The sequence below is a fragment of the Choloepus didactylus genome, chromosome 4 (genome assembly GCF_015220235.1).
Source record: "Choloepus didactylus isolate mChoDid1 chromosome 4, mChoDid1.pri, whole genome shotgun sequence".
Taxonomy (NCBI): domain Eukaryota; kingdom Metazoa; phylum Chordata; class Mammalia; order Pilosa; family Megalonychidae; genus Choloepus; species Choloepus didactylus.
In genome coordinates, this window is record NC_051310.1 from 114,506,278 (window position 1) to 114,522,438 (window position 16,161).

General features: G+C 36.3%; 1 protein-coding gene across 3 annotated transcripts in view; it reads right to left on the reverse strand.

Annotated features, from left to right (window-relative positions):
* Nucleotides 1-16,161, reverse strand: part of ZNF609 (zinc finger protein 609) — a 350,879-nt gene that overhangs the window by 176,055 nt on the left and 158,663 nt on the right. The gene's annotated exons all lie outside the window — the stretch shown is intronic.

Consider the following 16,161-nt stretch of genomic DNA (forward strand, 5'->3'; position numbering starts at 1 on the left):
AGCAACCAATGTGATGCATATGTGCTTGTCTGTTTATAAGTACCTTTCTCTTTATTTATTTTTACAGAAATGGCAATGTACTGTGTACAGTGTTCTGCACCTTACTGTTCATGTAACAATACATGTAGGCAATTGTTTTAAACTTTAAATGCTAATCTTCCCAAAAGATAAACTGGTTGAAATCTTAACAGCTGGGTAACCACAGGTATATTATGTGATCTTTCTGGGCCTCAGTTTCCTCTTCTTTAAAAATAAAACAACAAAACCATCAAGGATATCCATGTTTCATAAGGTTATTACAACAATTAATGGAATGTAAAGTGCTTAGTGTACAGTGCACAGCATACAGAAAAAGTCCAACAATTATTAGCTGATAATGATGATGATAGTAATAACAAACTTGTTAATTTAATCCCACCTTTCCAGTCTCATGTGACATTGTCAATCTCTATTCGGACACTCAGTCCTTGAGCTATTCACCTGTGGTGTGCTCATGGTAGCACAGTTTTGACTCTTCCTTATCCTTTCCCTTCTCTTTTCTTTTGGTAAAGGACTTTCCCTTTCCTTTGGGAAATCCATTCCCCCAACCTCACTCAGCAATAGGAGCAGGCCCAGCATTACCAAAACTACATAGAATAGATTCTCCAAAGGCTATAGAGATTCTTTCTTTTCTTGGTACTAATTAATCTGGAACAGCCAGCGGCCATTTCTATTCTTAGGGCACTTGCCTAAGAATAGAGCCAATTCAGGGAAAAGGAGAATCCCAATGACATTATTTGAGCTTCTGGTTGAAACCAATAAACCTCATTCATGGGATGGGAAACTACAAATTCCTTGTTTGCTTAAGTCAGGTTTCTAACACAACTGAGAAAGTCCTGACCACTATATCAACCACAAATTTATATGCATACCTTTTATTTAGTCACTGAAGTTGTAATAAAATGTTGAACAAGACCGGACCAAAGGCAGAGTCTTGTGGTACACCACCTCCATCCCAGCTGACCAACATCCAGTAATCAACAGTCTTTAAATATAGCTCTTCAGTCAGCTATAAAATCACCCAACTATATCACCATCCAGTCCAGATTTCATTGACATGTTATGAAGAATATCATAAAAGGCTTTTTCACATACCTTAAAGGAATCAAGGCTTTTTCAAATACCTTAAAGAAATCAAAGACTGTAACTCTGTAACCAAATAACCCCCCTTTATAAAAGCTTATCCATTTCTGGTGTTTTGCATCCTGGCAGCATTAGCAAACTAGAATACATATGTTATCTCATTAAATCTCATAACACTTCTATGAAGTAGATGACAGCTTTGTTTGACAGAAAATAAACAGAGCCTCAGGAAGGTTACCTGACTTACCCACAATTATCCAGTTATTAAGTGGAAGGGCCAGGATTTGAGCCAAGGTGTGCCTGACTCTGAAGCTTATGTTCTTTTTCATTATACAATGCTACTCCAAAGAAGATGACCTCCAACCAGATGGGAGAGCACAAGTATCTCACAAACCATCTGTTTAATATCCTGTTCTAGGATTTTATTGAAGGTCAATGTTAAGCTCAATGGTATACAATTTTGAAAATGTGGACATCTGACTGTCTGCAGGCTTCTGGTACTCTCTCCTTTACCAGGCTTCCCTAGATGAGAGGTTCTTTTGACTATATGTGCAAATTCTTTCAATATTCTCCAATATGATTAATTTGGGATTTAGACACTTGAACTCAATCCTTGGTTTCATATATAGATTGTTGCTTAAAGTTGCATCACAACATGGTTCTGATTTTTCAATACAAATATCATACAAAGAAGAACAACTGAAACACCTGTCACAAAGTTGTCAGGACTTCCTATACTATATTTCACTTTTCAGTTACTCCTTACCTCACCTCTTCTAAACAGTTGGACCAACACAAACCAAAATACCAAATAACAACACTACATGAAAATTAGAATTTTATAGAACATACATATGCGGCCCATAAAATCTTAAAAGAAATTGAGAGAAGCAATTCATATTTCAAGGTACAGAAAAGTTAAGTTACCGTAACTTACAAAGACATCATAGCACCCCAATATTAAAAAGAGCTTTATCCTTAAAAATCTCCTTAAACAAGGTAGAACATTAGACAAACCCAACAATGTAAGAGTCACTATATTCTAGTTAATAGATTTTTATTGTCTTTACTACTAAATGATCCTTATTCTAATACCCACAAAATAAAGCAATACATTCAATGGGCTATAAAATGGGGAATCATGCAACTCTGTAAGTCTCAGAAAAATGGACATCCTATATTTTTGGAGTCAATATGAATTTTATTTACTTGCTTGCAAAACTTCATTTTAGAGTAGGAGATGAAAATTGGTAAACAAAAAATCACAACAGAGGTGAACAAAGTGCTGTAAATACCCTGCTCAGGGAGCAAGTGCCAAGGGGAATAGGGAAGACTTCATACTGGAGTGAACCAAAAGTTTAAGTACGAGTTTGCCAGGCAAAAAAAAAAAAAAAAAAAAAAAGAAAAGAAAAAGAAGAAAGCATACTCTAAACAGAAGGAACAGTCTGCTCAAAGGTGCACAGGCATGAACCAACAATATAGTCTAAGAAATACAAGTTGTTTGGTTTAGTTAGAGCAAAGTACAAGGACAACGAAGTTTGAATTTATCCTTGTAGATATTAAGAAATCACTGAGGAATTAAAGTAAGGGAATGATGTTATTAGATATGTATTTTTAAAGGTAAAATTAATGGAAGGGAGTAGACTAAAAGAGATTGAAAAGAGAAGGCCCTAGCTAGATGTCTGTAAATAATAAAGGTCAGTAATAATGTTCAGAAGTAGGTGGATAACAGGAAGCACTCAAGAGACATTCAGGCTGTGTAAGCAACTTGGCTTTTTGAGGCATCAGACATGCAGGTAATCAGTACAAGAGTCAGGTATTTTCAGAATTTTTGATTCATATGAGTGGAGGATGATTCGTTCCACAAATATTTACTGAATACTTAATATATGCCAGGCATTATTCTAGGCACAGAGGATACAGCTATGTACAAAACAGACAAAAATCCCCATCTCTGGAACTTAAATTCAAGTGGATGCTATTCCATTACTGAAATAAAAAAAAAGAAGATTCAGTTTTGTTTTTGAGGGAGGTTGGGGAGAGATGAGTGTGATTAGGTTTTTATTTACTTGCTTGTTGCCAGCACTGTAGGAAAAGAAGGCTGGAAGTATAGAAGTAGATAGGTCTTCAGTGCACAGTCTGAAGGGGTCTTCTGAGTATTTTTAAGGACTTCAGAATAAAATATAAACACAAATAAAAATACAATTTTCCACCTATTTGACTGGTAAAGATGAAAGAGTAGCACAGGTCTCTATCTATCTTCAAGGACAGATATTCATAACATCTTTTTGGGTGAAAAAAAAGGAAAAAAGGTTACAATACAGCATTAATGTTAAATGGATTTCTATATTAACTATATATGATTCTTATATAATACGTAGATCAACAGATACAAATAGAGATTGAGATCTGGAATGGTGTTCTAGCAGTCATCTCTGGGTGGTTAAGATTCTGAATGATTTTTACTATCATTTTTTAATTTTTTTGGTATTGTTTTTTCAAAACATTGAGAATATATTATTCTAGTAAAAGAAAAGCTATTTATATTTTGAAGGAAAAAAGGGGGGCTGTTCACATATGTTAAGGTTTATTGCAAGAAAAGGACCTAGGCTGATGAGGAAATGGGCTGGCAGGTGAAGAGAGAGGCAATAGGGGCATATAAGTAGAAGGGGAGGCTCGAAGGGTAAGGACATGAAGTCAGAACAACCATTACATGGGTCACTGGGCAACAGGACTTCCCACAACAGCTGGGTAGTCCCTAAGAGCTGGGGATAGGTGTAATACTACACGAATATCTTTGTGACTTTCATAAGGCAAATATTCATAAACTGCAGGCTGTCTATATTCATTTGATTCTAGTTTTCTAGAACCAAGGGCATCTTCAACGCATGTACACCTATGCACATATGCAGAATCTGGTGAGGAATAAACAACAATTCTAATCCCCTCTCTGTAGCAACCAGAATCCTACCTGGAACAGGGCCAGGAAAAGCCGTGTTTCCAGCACTTCTGAGAAAACTGTGGCTGCTGTTTCTCAAATTAAAATGCAAAGCAGCTCACTCCAGTGTCACTGGGAACTGTCAGAAAGGGATTATGATTTCCACCCCAAGAATGCAGGTGAGCTAAACAATACCCATCTTCCTGTGTTGAGAAGGAGGAAGGAGAAAGATCAGGCCTGTTTCCAAATAGCAGTCCCGCTTGCTTGTTACTGTGGTAACCTTCATTCCCTGAGCTGCTCTCATTTGTCTCTCTCTGCCTGACCCTCATGTTGCTCTGACAGTAACTGAAGAGGAAAAGGGGTTTGTCTGCCAGCCTAAGCACTCAAGCTGAGGATACCGAACAAGAAAAAGGGGCAATCAAAGTCACTCTCATTCTAGCCTTGAAACTGTGACCTTCGGACAAAAGATTTCTGAAACATTTCTGGTGGCCCTTATCATCCCATCCTTCCTCCCCTGCTCTCAGGGCCACCTCACTTCTCTGATATACCATTTAGTGTGAGAAATACGAGTCAGAGTCAATTGGGTAGGTGAGAAGTCAAAGAGAAGAGGGGGAAAAAAAAAAAAACAAAAACCAAGGAATGGCAAGCTGAAGAAGAGAGGTAATAAAATATTAACTCAAAACTGCCTGAGACAACTATCAGTATAGCGGTTAAGTAGTTTTTAGTTTCCTCTCTCATCAGGATTCATGTCATATGCTCCATCAGTGAAGGTGAGAGGGCAATTAAGGTACTTGGGACAGGGTTGGTGGAAGGATCCAAATATTCAGTGCTTTTAATTATTTTTCTTCAAGCTCTGGATCCATGAAATTCAATCATTCAACCAATAATTACTGAGTAAGCCCTATCTGTAGGCACTGTGTTAAGCACTGGGTATAGAGTCGTAAACAAAAGAGATCAGTAAATAAATATAAATTAGAAACTGCTGTTAAGGAACAAACAAGTTATGTGATAAGAGAACAGGGAGCGAGCTACTTAGGGCAGTCAGGGATGGTATCTCTGAAGAGGTTAAATTTCAGCTGAGACCTGAAAGAAGAGAAGGAGCATCCATAGTAAGAGTCTCAGGAAAAGCACTGCAGCCAGAGGGAACAGCATATGCAAACCCCTAAGGCAAGAAAGAGCTTAAGCATATATTTGAGGTCCATATTTCATTTCACAGTACTTGACACTTTCATGGAAAACTGTTTGAGCCTGCCAATTCTAGAAGTTTAGGAGGCCCAGGGAATGGGCAACATTAGGCCAGGTAACCACTTTAAAATTCAGGTAAATGTTATCCATTGAGTTCACCAATGAATGAGTTATTAAGGTATCAATCACAGAGATGCTACGGTCTATGGACAGTTTTCTTATCTAACAGTTTAGAAAAATAAGAGCTACAAAACTGGTGGCCAATTTTCTGACAATAGCAGTCACTGTCATTCAAAAGGGCACTTTCTGTGAGACTGGGGACAATTTCCATTAATTCATCTTAAATGGCATCCTCAAACACATCACAGACTTTACCCCAAACCTACTTAAATTGATATTGGGGTTATAAGCTTATAAAAGAGGTAACAAGGCCAGCTTTGGGTGCCTGTTTTCCACTATTTTGCTGTATAACTTTAGTCAAGTCATTTCATTTCACCAAACTTCAATCTTGAAATGAAGTAGGTGGACTTTATGATCTATAAGGAATCTTCCAGTTAAAAGTGATAGAAAAACCACATACAAAACAAAAAGGGGATTTAGTGGCTCACAGAACTGAAAAAGTTAAAATCAGGCATGGCCTGATGGAAGGGCACAAACAATGTCATGGAAGCTCAGTTTCTATCTCTTCCTCTCTTGTCTCTGCTTTCTCTGGTTTAGCTCCATTTTCAGACATGGTCTCCTCTTAAGAGGCAAGGTGGCTGCAGCAGTTCAAGCTTTATAAGCTCATAAGTCCAAGTCCAGTGGAAAGAGACAGGTTTGTTTCCCAACTGCTCTATAATTTCTAAATATTTGACCATATCCCCTCCGAGTCTTTGTCTTCCCAGGTTTTAATTTTTAAAACTGTAGTTTTATATGTCCGGCATCCTTTCCAGTCTGTGTTCCTAGTGCCCCACCAGCCCCCTAACTATGAGAGGTGGTTCCCCATCAATTTATTCTTTAATTTCTTCTAAAATAAGCTGCTTATTGAATTTTTTTGGGGGGAGAATAGGGAGTGCATGTTTCATCTTTAATATGCCTGTTCATGACAAAAAACAAAAAACAAAACAAAAAAACCGTTCAAATCTCTCTTATGTCTTCCTCAAACATTCAAAACCTGAATGATACCAAGGGGTTCCAACACAAAAGTGTTAATAAAGCTAGACAATCCTTATCCACTCAATTCTACTATAGGAATGAATTATGGATACTAAGAGAACTATATATATTGGATAATCAGAACTTTCTGGATTACTCTTGAATATGGGAACTTTCTTGAACACCAGTTGTAATTATCAGAGTACAAAAGGCCAGATTATCAGAATTTCACTGTATCGGTTACCTATTAATTTTTTAAAACATAATCTTAAATGTTTGAATTGTAGTTTTTGAACAGAAAGGTCATAATTTATTTAACCAATTTCCTATAGATGAATATTTAGGTTGTCACAATTTTCACTTGTATAACAATAATGAGAGGATTGTCTTAAAGGCTAAATCTCTTGCACCTGCTTCATTATTTTCATAGGATAAAGTCCTACATATCAGATAACTCAGTAAAAGAATAATTACGTTTTAAGGCTTTTTGATGCACACTACTCAACCAACTCCAGGGCTTACCAGAGTTTCAAAAAACATCTATAGTATTGCCCCCATTTCTGGACTAATTTACTTACTCTTTTCAGGACCTTTCTATTACCAGAAATACAGAACTTATTTGTCTTTATTCCCAAAGGATAACATTTTATTTGTTTTTAATGTCTTCCTGACAATAAACCTATAAATCATTGACATTTACAGCCACTACTCTTGTCTTCACTTAAGGAGGTCTATGCTGATTTCTGGATTCCTTTCATGGGTTACAACTGATACTCAAAACCCAGAATATATATAGCTCAGTTTATCCTGTCTCTCCCCAGGCATATGTATGACCTTACATATATATTATGGTGGACTGAATTATGTACCCCAGGGGAAAACAAACAAATCTGTTCTTAATCTTAATCCCATTTCTGTAGGTGTGAACCCATAGTAAATAGGAACTTTTGAAGATGTTATTTTTATTTAAGGTGTGGCCAAGTGAATCAGGATGGGTCTTAATCCTGGAGGCCTTATAAGGAGAAAGCCAGGGTAGGAGCCAGAAGCTGGAAGTGAGCAGAAACCCAGCTAAGAAAGGAGACGACATTGCCAAGTGACAGGAAAGCCAAAGAACCGAAAGAACAGCCAAAGAACCCAAGTACTGCCAGCCAGCCAGAATGCTCCCGACCCTGGGAAGAAGTAAGCCTTCCAAGCCTCTAAAATTGTAATAGAAAATTCCCGTTGTTTAAGCCAACCCATTGTGTGGTACCTGTCATGCAGTCTGGAAACTAAGACACATAGTAATATTCGAATAAAGTAATGATGTCCAAGAGTGGGTAAAGTCTGAATGCCTCTTAAGCCAGGACATATAGGTTTCTTAGAGCATAGACTGGGAGTTAAGATTTCTAATCAGCAAGTAGTTGGTGACCAGGAAAGATTTAAAACGGGAGCCTTGTGCAGTATGCGTTTTTTGATTTCGGTCTCCAACTTCTCCTGGCAGACCAGCCCAAACTTAGCTCTTCTACTATCTAGTAAACTAGAACAGTGTTTCAGATTTTACCATCAGTATGATGCAACATCTGAGAAATTATTTATCAAAATTCACTATATAGGAGAAAAAACCTGGGATAAAACATTATGGCACAAAGAACCAAATTTACAAGTGTTGATCAGTCTCAGTTTTCACTTATCTGTGTATACCATCAAGAGCTTTCAAAAAGGATATCTCTATACTGAACATACTTCTTAAGTGTCTGGGTTTTTTCTAAGATGTGAAATTTCTTAACCATTTTATTTATAGATTCTTAACCTTGTGGAAAAGAATAGCTCATATAAAAGAATACTGCTGAAAAGTTCCATAGAGGAGGGCTATTTTAGGAAGGATTAGAGGAGAGGTTTGATTTAAAAAAGGATGAAATAAGGAAAGACAGACTTCTTCATATAGAAGTAAAGGATGAAGATAAGTAGGGGGAGATAATGATTAAGAGAACTGGACTTTGAAGATAGCTAACTTGGGTTAAACAGATCCTCCACTAATGGTTGTGCAACTTTAGGCAAGTAATTTAACTTGCCTCTGTTTTCTCATTAATGAAGTAGAAATTATTTTAGCACCTATATCACAGAACTGTAAGAATTATGTGAAATACCATATATAAAGTATTTAGCATTGTTGCCTGGCACATAATCTAATAAATGTTAACTGCTACTTCTACTTACTGTTGTCATTAAATGTGTTCTAGGGATCCTACAAAGAGACTTTTATCCACTGATCTTTATCTCAAAACAAATATTGGAAGGTTCACAATCAGATCTTAGCAGCTCTTTTCAGGCTAATAGCAGGTCAGGAACTGGCTGCTAAAGCAACCAACTTCAAGCTGGAATATGAAAAGCAACCAACTTCAAGTTGGAATATGAAAAGTTCCATAGAGGAACTTTCATGGGTTACAACTGATACTCAAAACCCAGAATATATATAGCTCAGTTTATCCTGAACTATTTCACCATTTACACTTTCCACAATTCTTGTAGATTGGGCTCCATCAGAAGAGCTTAAATGGAACTTGCTAGTGTTCATCTGAGCAAGCTAAGAATGAACCCAGATGTGAAAGTTCCAAAATGACATTCTGATGTGTAAATTACCTGTCTTATTCAGGTAGCTGAAATATAGTCCTTGTTGCACTTAAGACTGACAAGAGGATGCCATAATCTGCAGTCATTTCTACAACCTTTCCTTTCTTATAGAACAAGCTGTATAACCCAAGAGTATATAGTCTCCCAAAGCAGATAAAACTGGTCAGTAGGTGACATATTGATAATAATACTATAATTCTCTAAGGAGTGGGAGGGAAAGCAATTAATCTCCACTTTAATGAGGCAGTTGGACTCTTTTGAGAAGGAAACTTCGGAAAAACAAATGGGTGGGACAGTTTCTAATAAGGGGAAAATGTCTACAGCACAAATACTTCAGTTGTCCCTCAATCCGACTTTCCCCTCCTCTCTATAACAAGCAGACTTTAATCCTTCTGCAAAGGAAGGTTTCCTGGCTCCTATTACTAAGTTTTCTAGCACCCTCACGGTTTCTAGACATTAGCCACTTAAGCTCTGTTGGTCTTGGTTTCTTATAAGATAAATAATATGTTAGGATTTTATTCTCTCTTCTAAATTCTAATCTTGCCTAAAGTCAAACTGGTATGACTACAGGAACAGCTACCCTTAACAGCACTGCTATTAACTTGAGCTTTATGACAAGGATATCCATCAAAATGAGAACTTCTACATTCAGATAGCACTTTTAGTACAAAAATAAAATATGGCCAACCAGTAACCTCTTCAAAATGATATGAGTGAGAGAAAGGTAGCACCTAAACTAAACCACAATGGCAATGGATTGACATCAGGCTTAGGTCCAACATGAAAGGTGTTAGAATCACAATTTTTGAGCTCCATAGAGACATGTGTATTTCAAATATAAATGGTGAAATAGTTCAGATGCACTTATTCCTCAGGCAATGAGACATCATCTTTCAATCTATGAAATATTAAGACCTATTTTGGTATAATTTTCACATTTCCAATGTCCCAGAGCCTATTTCTAAAGTTGCTCTTTATGTTTTTTCCTTGTGGGTTTTGCTCAGGTTGCTAGAAGAGATTCTAAGGATTTCTTGCCACAAAGTTGGATCAGTCTGATTTTGAGTTAAAGATTAGAGTCAGAAAGCAAGCACACGCCTGCAAGAACTAGCAAGAAACTAAATAAACCAAGTCATGACTGCAAGAACAGAGGGAGAAACCAGTAGAGAAGAGAAACACTTATTACCTTTGCATTTTTGACAAGTATATGTGACAAACACACATACTTTTAAGACTCATTGTTTACCTCCGTCCTCAATCAACATCCAAATAATTCCACTGGCCTAAACTGAAACTCCTTGTAAAGTTTCACTGTGTATACCACTTTGTGCCACCTAAATTTTGACAACACGAACATACCCAATTCAGATATATCTGTTCTCTCTCAAACTAAAGTTCTGCCTAATTGTAATTCAAGGTATTTCTTTTCCAATCTCTCAAAGAAAGAGAAAAAGAAAACGAAGTTACATTCCAAGTTCTCATTTCATTATACACACCATTGCAAGCCATGTGTCAAAGAACCAAGTTATTTCATTACCACCCTAACAAGACTAGATTTTCCATTCAGAGAGAAAGCCTATACTTACATATGCTTATAGAGATGTTATCTTAATACACAGAGCTTGTTTCACAGCCCTCAAAAGGAAGCTATACTTTGCACCCTGTAAGTCTGGGGTAAGCCTGTAGTATTTCTTTTTGGGTTTGTTTCTTTTAAAGAATGAAGGTAAGAGGAAGAAAAGATACACTTGAGCACACAACATACTGATGTGTTCACACTGTCCTCAATCACATTCCCGGTCACACTTAAGACACCGTATGACATACCCACCATACTGGCAAAATTTTTCAAGTTAATAATAGCAAGTACTGGTGAAGCAAAAAGAACCCACTGCAGGTAGAAATATAATAAACTTGTACAACTGCTTTGGAAAACTGGCCTTACTTAGTAAGGTAGAACATGTACATACCGTACCACTTAGCAACTCCACTCCTACGTTTGTACACAGGCACCAGCAGATATAAAACAACATAGCAGAAATGTTTGTTAACAGTAAAATGTTGGAAATAACTAAAATGTCCATCAACAATAGATGAAATGATACATATTTTCATACATTCATACAGTGGAACACTGAAAGGTGTGAAAATAAATTATGCTGCACATGTATACTGGATACACTGTACACGGATGAATTTCAGCAGTAAGGAAAACTTCTTAGTTTTGCTTAGAGATACAGACAAATGGAAAAATATAAACAAACAACTAATATAAAATGTCAGACAGTGGGAGATAGGAGGAGAGAATACAGTGGGTGAAGGGTCATATAGTAGGTTCTAAGTGTTGTTAATGCTTGACTTCTTCAGGTGGGTGGTGTGTAAAGGTGTTGTTACTATTCTTTAAACTGTAAAGGATATATTTCACAGTTTAAAACTAAGAGAAAGAAACAAATAATAACTGGAGGCAAAATATACTTTCTTAATCTGGTGCCTATACATGGTTACAATGAGGAAACATGACAAACTTTCCTTATAACTTCTTCAGGTAGTACAAAGATTGTACTAACCACATTAGTTTTCAGAAAAATTAAGCCATAGAGTCTACCTCCATAGTATCTAAAAGGTATAATTTTCCTTTGTAGCACTTATTACCTGCAAAAGGACTATTTTTGCAACATCTCCCTCCCACAATAAACTGTAAGTTCCATGAAAAAGGGGGTGGTAAATGTCTCCTTCAGCACTCATTCCCCAAGTCAAGCAGAATGCCTGATCATGGGAGGTACTCGATAATATTTTTTGAATGAATGAATAAATGAATTACTTTGCAAATCTAATTTAGTCAGAATAGCTTTTACTAGTCTCTCCATAATTGCAGATAATATACCACAATTCTCAAGAAACTCAATGTTTCATCTCTGTTATTAGACTCTCTGAGCCACTGTTCCAGAGCTTAGTAGTCATTCCAACATTCATACAATAACATTTACCAAGGTCCTACCACAAATAGGTGCTGGGCTAGGTGCTGAAGATATGGCTCTGACAGGACAAACATAGTCTCATTTACCTATATAACAGTCACTACCTCATGTATAAAGGAAGACGGTAAAATAGATTCCCACCACCCCCACTCCCCCCACCCCGATCTCTTAGGATACTGAAATGTACAATGATAAGGCTGAGATTTCAACTATAAATGTGTGGCAAGATCCACTTTACAGAACAATGGGCTGCTATTTCCTTCAGCTGCTCTGAAAGATTAAGTAATTCCTTTAGCTTTTGCTATCTGTTCTGCAGAGTAGCCTCTCATAAAATATTGAATAAACAGTAAAGCATTCTCATTATGAAACCTCTTCTAGAAAGCAACAAGTAGAAATAATAACTCATAGGAAGAAAGGCTATAAAGGAATAAATTATCTTGAAGGCAAACATTTCTTTTTGGAGATAAAAGAGAAGAGTCATAGGTTGCCACATCCTAGCTGCATCTCTGTCTGTGATATTTGAGTAAAGATTCAAATTAGAAACAAAAAAATGAAAAAGCATTAAATGGCAGGTCTAGTAAACTCGAGAATTATTTACTTTTGCTAAACTCAAGATTTTTACTGCCTTTTGTTCTGTTCTAATACTGTAATTGTCACCACGCTGACACCTATTATCAGCTCGTTATTCCCTATCTCCCTTCTCTTCCTTCCTCTCCCACCCTTTCTTAAGATAATATAAAAGTTAAAAATCAAAGAGGGTGGGTAGTAGAATTAGGTAGGACTTGTGAAGGACCACCAGCACCTCTCAACATGAACACTGGTTCTACTGTTTTCCTAAGGAACTAAGTTCTCTTCGAAAATTTAACAAGGTGAACAGTAACTTGACTTCACAAGGCATATTTTCTTTTGTACATTATTGCAATAAAAAATATACAACTCAGAATCCATTATATTTATTCTCCTTCTCTGTTGAGTCATTGTGTACAGGATAAGAATTTAGTACCCAGAATTGCTGGAGTAATACAGCCAAGCCTGATTTTACTGAGTATGGCTGGCAAGGGATTCAATGAGGTCAAAGGTAAATGAGCATTAATTAAGGTTACTGAGCACCCAATTAGCTGCTAAGGTAGCTACAACAGAACCCAGTGAAGAAGATCTAGAAATTCAACTAGTTTATTACTATATTCAAAGGGAATACACAGTAATAGTCACAAAGAAACGGGGTAATTTAACCCAGTAAAGGGCATTCATAATTTGCTATAGCAATATATGGGAAAAGGTTAAAATTAGAGGCAACCTTTGAAAAACCATAAATGGTGGGGTTAATAAATTTGAGAAGTATTTCCTTTTACTAAACCCAAAGTCAGATCCAAGTTATTAGTTAAAGACAACAGCAACTAACACATAGCCAGAGCCACCTCCAGTATAAGACCTTTGTGAATTAGAGAAAAGCTGCCTTCTGGGCTAACCATGCTCAAAGTGTTGTGTCCTTTCCAAAACCTCCTCCCCCAAACCTCACTAAAATGAGAACAAGTAAAACAGAAAAATTGGTGTAAATCCTTGAGGGCAAAGAGAGCAAGAGACAACAGAGGACCGGAGATGTCAAAAACACTGTGGGAACTGGAAAGCAGATGGACAAATGTTAACTTAGCAGACCAGAGGAAGTTGAAACCCAAGGCTATGAGACTGGCGGTGGTAGAACTATATTAACAAACTTTCAGAACCCAGGAAAACAGAAATTAGCGCACCAGGAACTTCTGAAAAGTGGGCATGAGGTAGGGCTGAAAACAGGCTTAAAGTTTTAAAAAGATGCTATCAGAACTCTAGACCATCTCTACCACCCAATGTAGTCCAGAGACCACCTCTCCCCCACATTTTTTTTTTAAACAAACCCTTTTTCCTTCACTGAGATCTGAGAAAGCAGGCAAAAGACTGGTTAATTTCTCTCAGGGAAATATGACTAGCCGAAGACAAAAGACCTACAGATGATGGCAACTGGGTGGCCCCACCTAAAAGGTCAATTCTCTTTCTCATTACCCCTATAGTAAAGGCCATCAATTGACAAGTCCCACCAATGAAAACGGAGCTTCTAAAAAAGGACTATGTCTCACTTTTAAATATGAATGGATAGTTAAGAATCACAAGACATTTGATAAAAGCCTTCCAACATGAAGCAAATAGAAAGAATGAACTCATGACAAATAGAGACAATGCAGGGAACAGAAGAAAACAAAATCAACAACAAAAACTACCGTATTAGACATAATATATTGCATCCATTGAATAAGAACAAGAAATTATGAAAAAATAACATTAAGACTATAAGGAGGAGCTTGTGGAAATTAAAAATATAATAGCAGAAATAGGGGGAAAAACTATAATGAGAAGTGTGAGGATAAGTTGAGGAAATTCAAACCCCTCCCCCCCCCAAAAAAAAAGAAAAAAAGAAAAAGAAAACAAAAAGGAACATGATTAAAAAACTGTGATGAGCAACCTAGTTGGGTCAGCCTCCAACTAATAGAGTTCTAGAGAGAAAGAATAAAAGAAACGAGGAAAAGGAAATTTATGAATGAATGAATGAATGAAGAAAGAAAAAATAAAAGGAAAATTTAAAAATGTCCAGATAGGAATTTCCAGATTAAAAGAGCTATCTAGAATTTAGCTACTAGTAGTATAGATGAAAAGAAAACCACATCAAAGTACATCACAATAAAATTTCAGAATACCAGAAATAGAAAGAAGATGATAATAACTGGAAGAGGGAAGGCAATGACTTAATACCATCAAAATTCTGAAGTAAAATTATTAGGTCACTACGAAACTGCCATTATCGTAGGTCAAAAACTGTTAACTCTCAGCAATTTCTTATGGTCTAACCTAGTATTTCCAATCTTGAATTTAATGTCCACACAAACTTGACTGATGGGGCTTTTCCTAGAAAGTTTATTTTCTATGCTCCTTTTCTCAGAAAGCTACTACTAGAGAATGTGCTTCAGCATCACAAGGAAATAAACCAAAAAAGAGGAAGACATGGGATCCAGAAAGGAGAGGATTCAACCTAGAAGGAAATTCCAAACATAAATCTTAGGACAACAGTTACATAGCTGGCTCAAAAAACTACTAGTCCACAGAGTTAAAAGTGCTAAAGGAATGCTGTCTCTAAAGGGAAAAAACAGAAAGAATATCAAATAGGTTTAAACATATCAGAAAGAGATGGTCAATTATTGGAGAGTTGAGAGATTAACAGCTGATGGATATTAAAAATCTAAGCAAAGAAACAAACAAAAAAACAAATCCAGGGAAAACAAAAGGCTGTACAAGAAAGGAAAAGGAGAGACAGTGTGCATGTGCCAGGGAGGAGTAAGAGAGATAAACCTCATCTTTCATAGTAGATAACAGATAATTCATAATAGATGATTAAATAAATTCAAAATATTAAAAGTATAGCAGAATAAGCAAATTTTTTGAACTACAGAAGAAAATACCAGAAGAAACAGTCAAAAGACTTGAACATGGTTGCCTCTGGGAAGCAAAAATCTCGAGTAAGGAGGGATAGGCATGGGGCTGTTCTATTAAAAGCTAAATCGTACTTTTAATTTTTGAAACTAAATACAGATAGTATTTTAGTAAATAAATAGATCAAGGCAGTATGCCAAATTAATTACAATTTCATCAAATAACCTGCACATAAAACCATTAGTCACAATAAGCTAAACCTTTTGGAAGAGCATCTTAATTAATCACTTAAAATTATACTTCAGGAAAGCCCATACAAAACACCAATCAAATTAATCTGAATGACCTATATAAATACTCTTATGAATTTAGATGTTTAAAACTTGATTGATGGGGCTTTTCCTTAGTTGAATTTGATATGACTAGCTGATGAATCCATGTTAAATAGCATGTTGCTGAGCTGATTTCCGGAACTACATTACTCTATTCCCAATTTTCTGTTATTTTAGGAAAAAACCTAAATACTGTCAAGAGAATAGTAAATTCCTTAGTCAATAAAATAATTGAGAAATACCTTCTCCTAAGAACCAACTTTAAAATTAAACTTTAAAATTCATTCAAACTAGAAAGAATTTTACATTTTAAAAATAAGTCAATATGTTTATAGGTATACAGTGACTTTGATAAGATACTTTCCCTAAAAATCAACCCCTGCTTCTAGGACAGAGCAGTTTCATGAAGCTG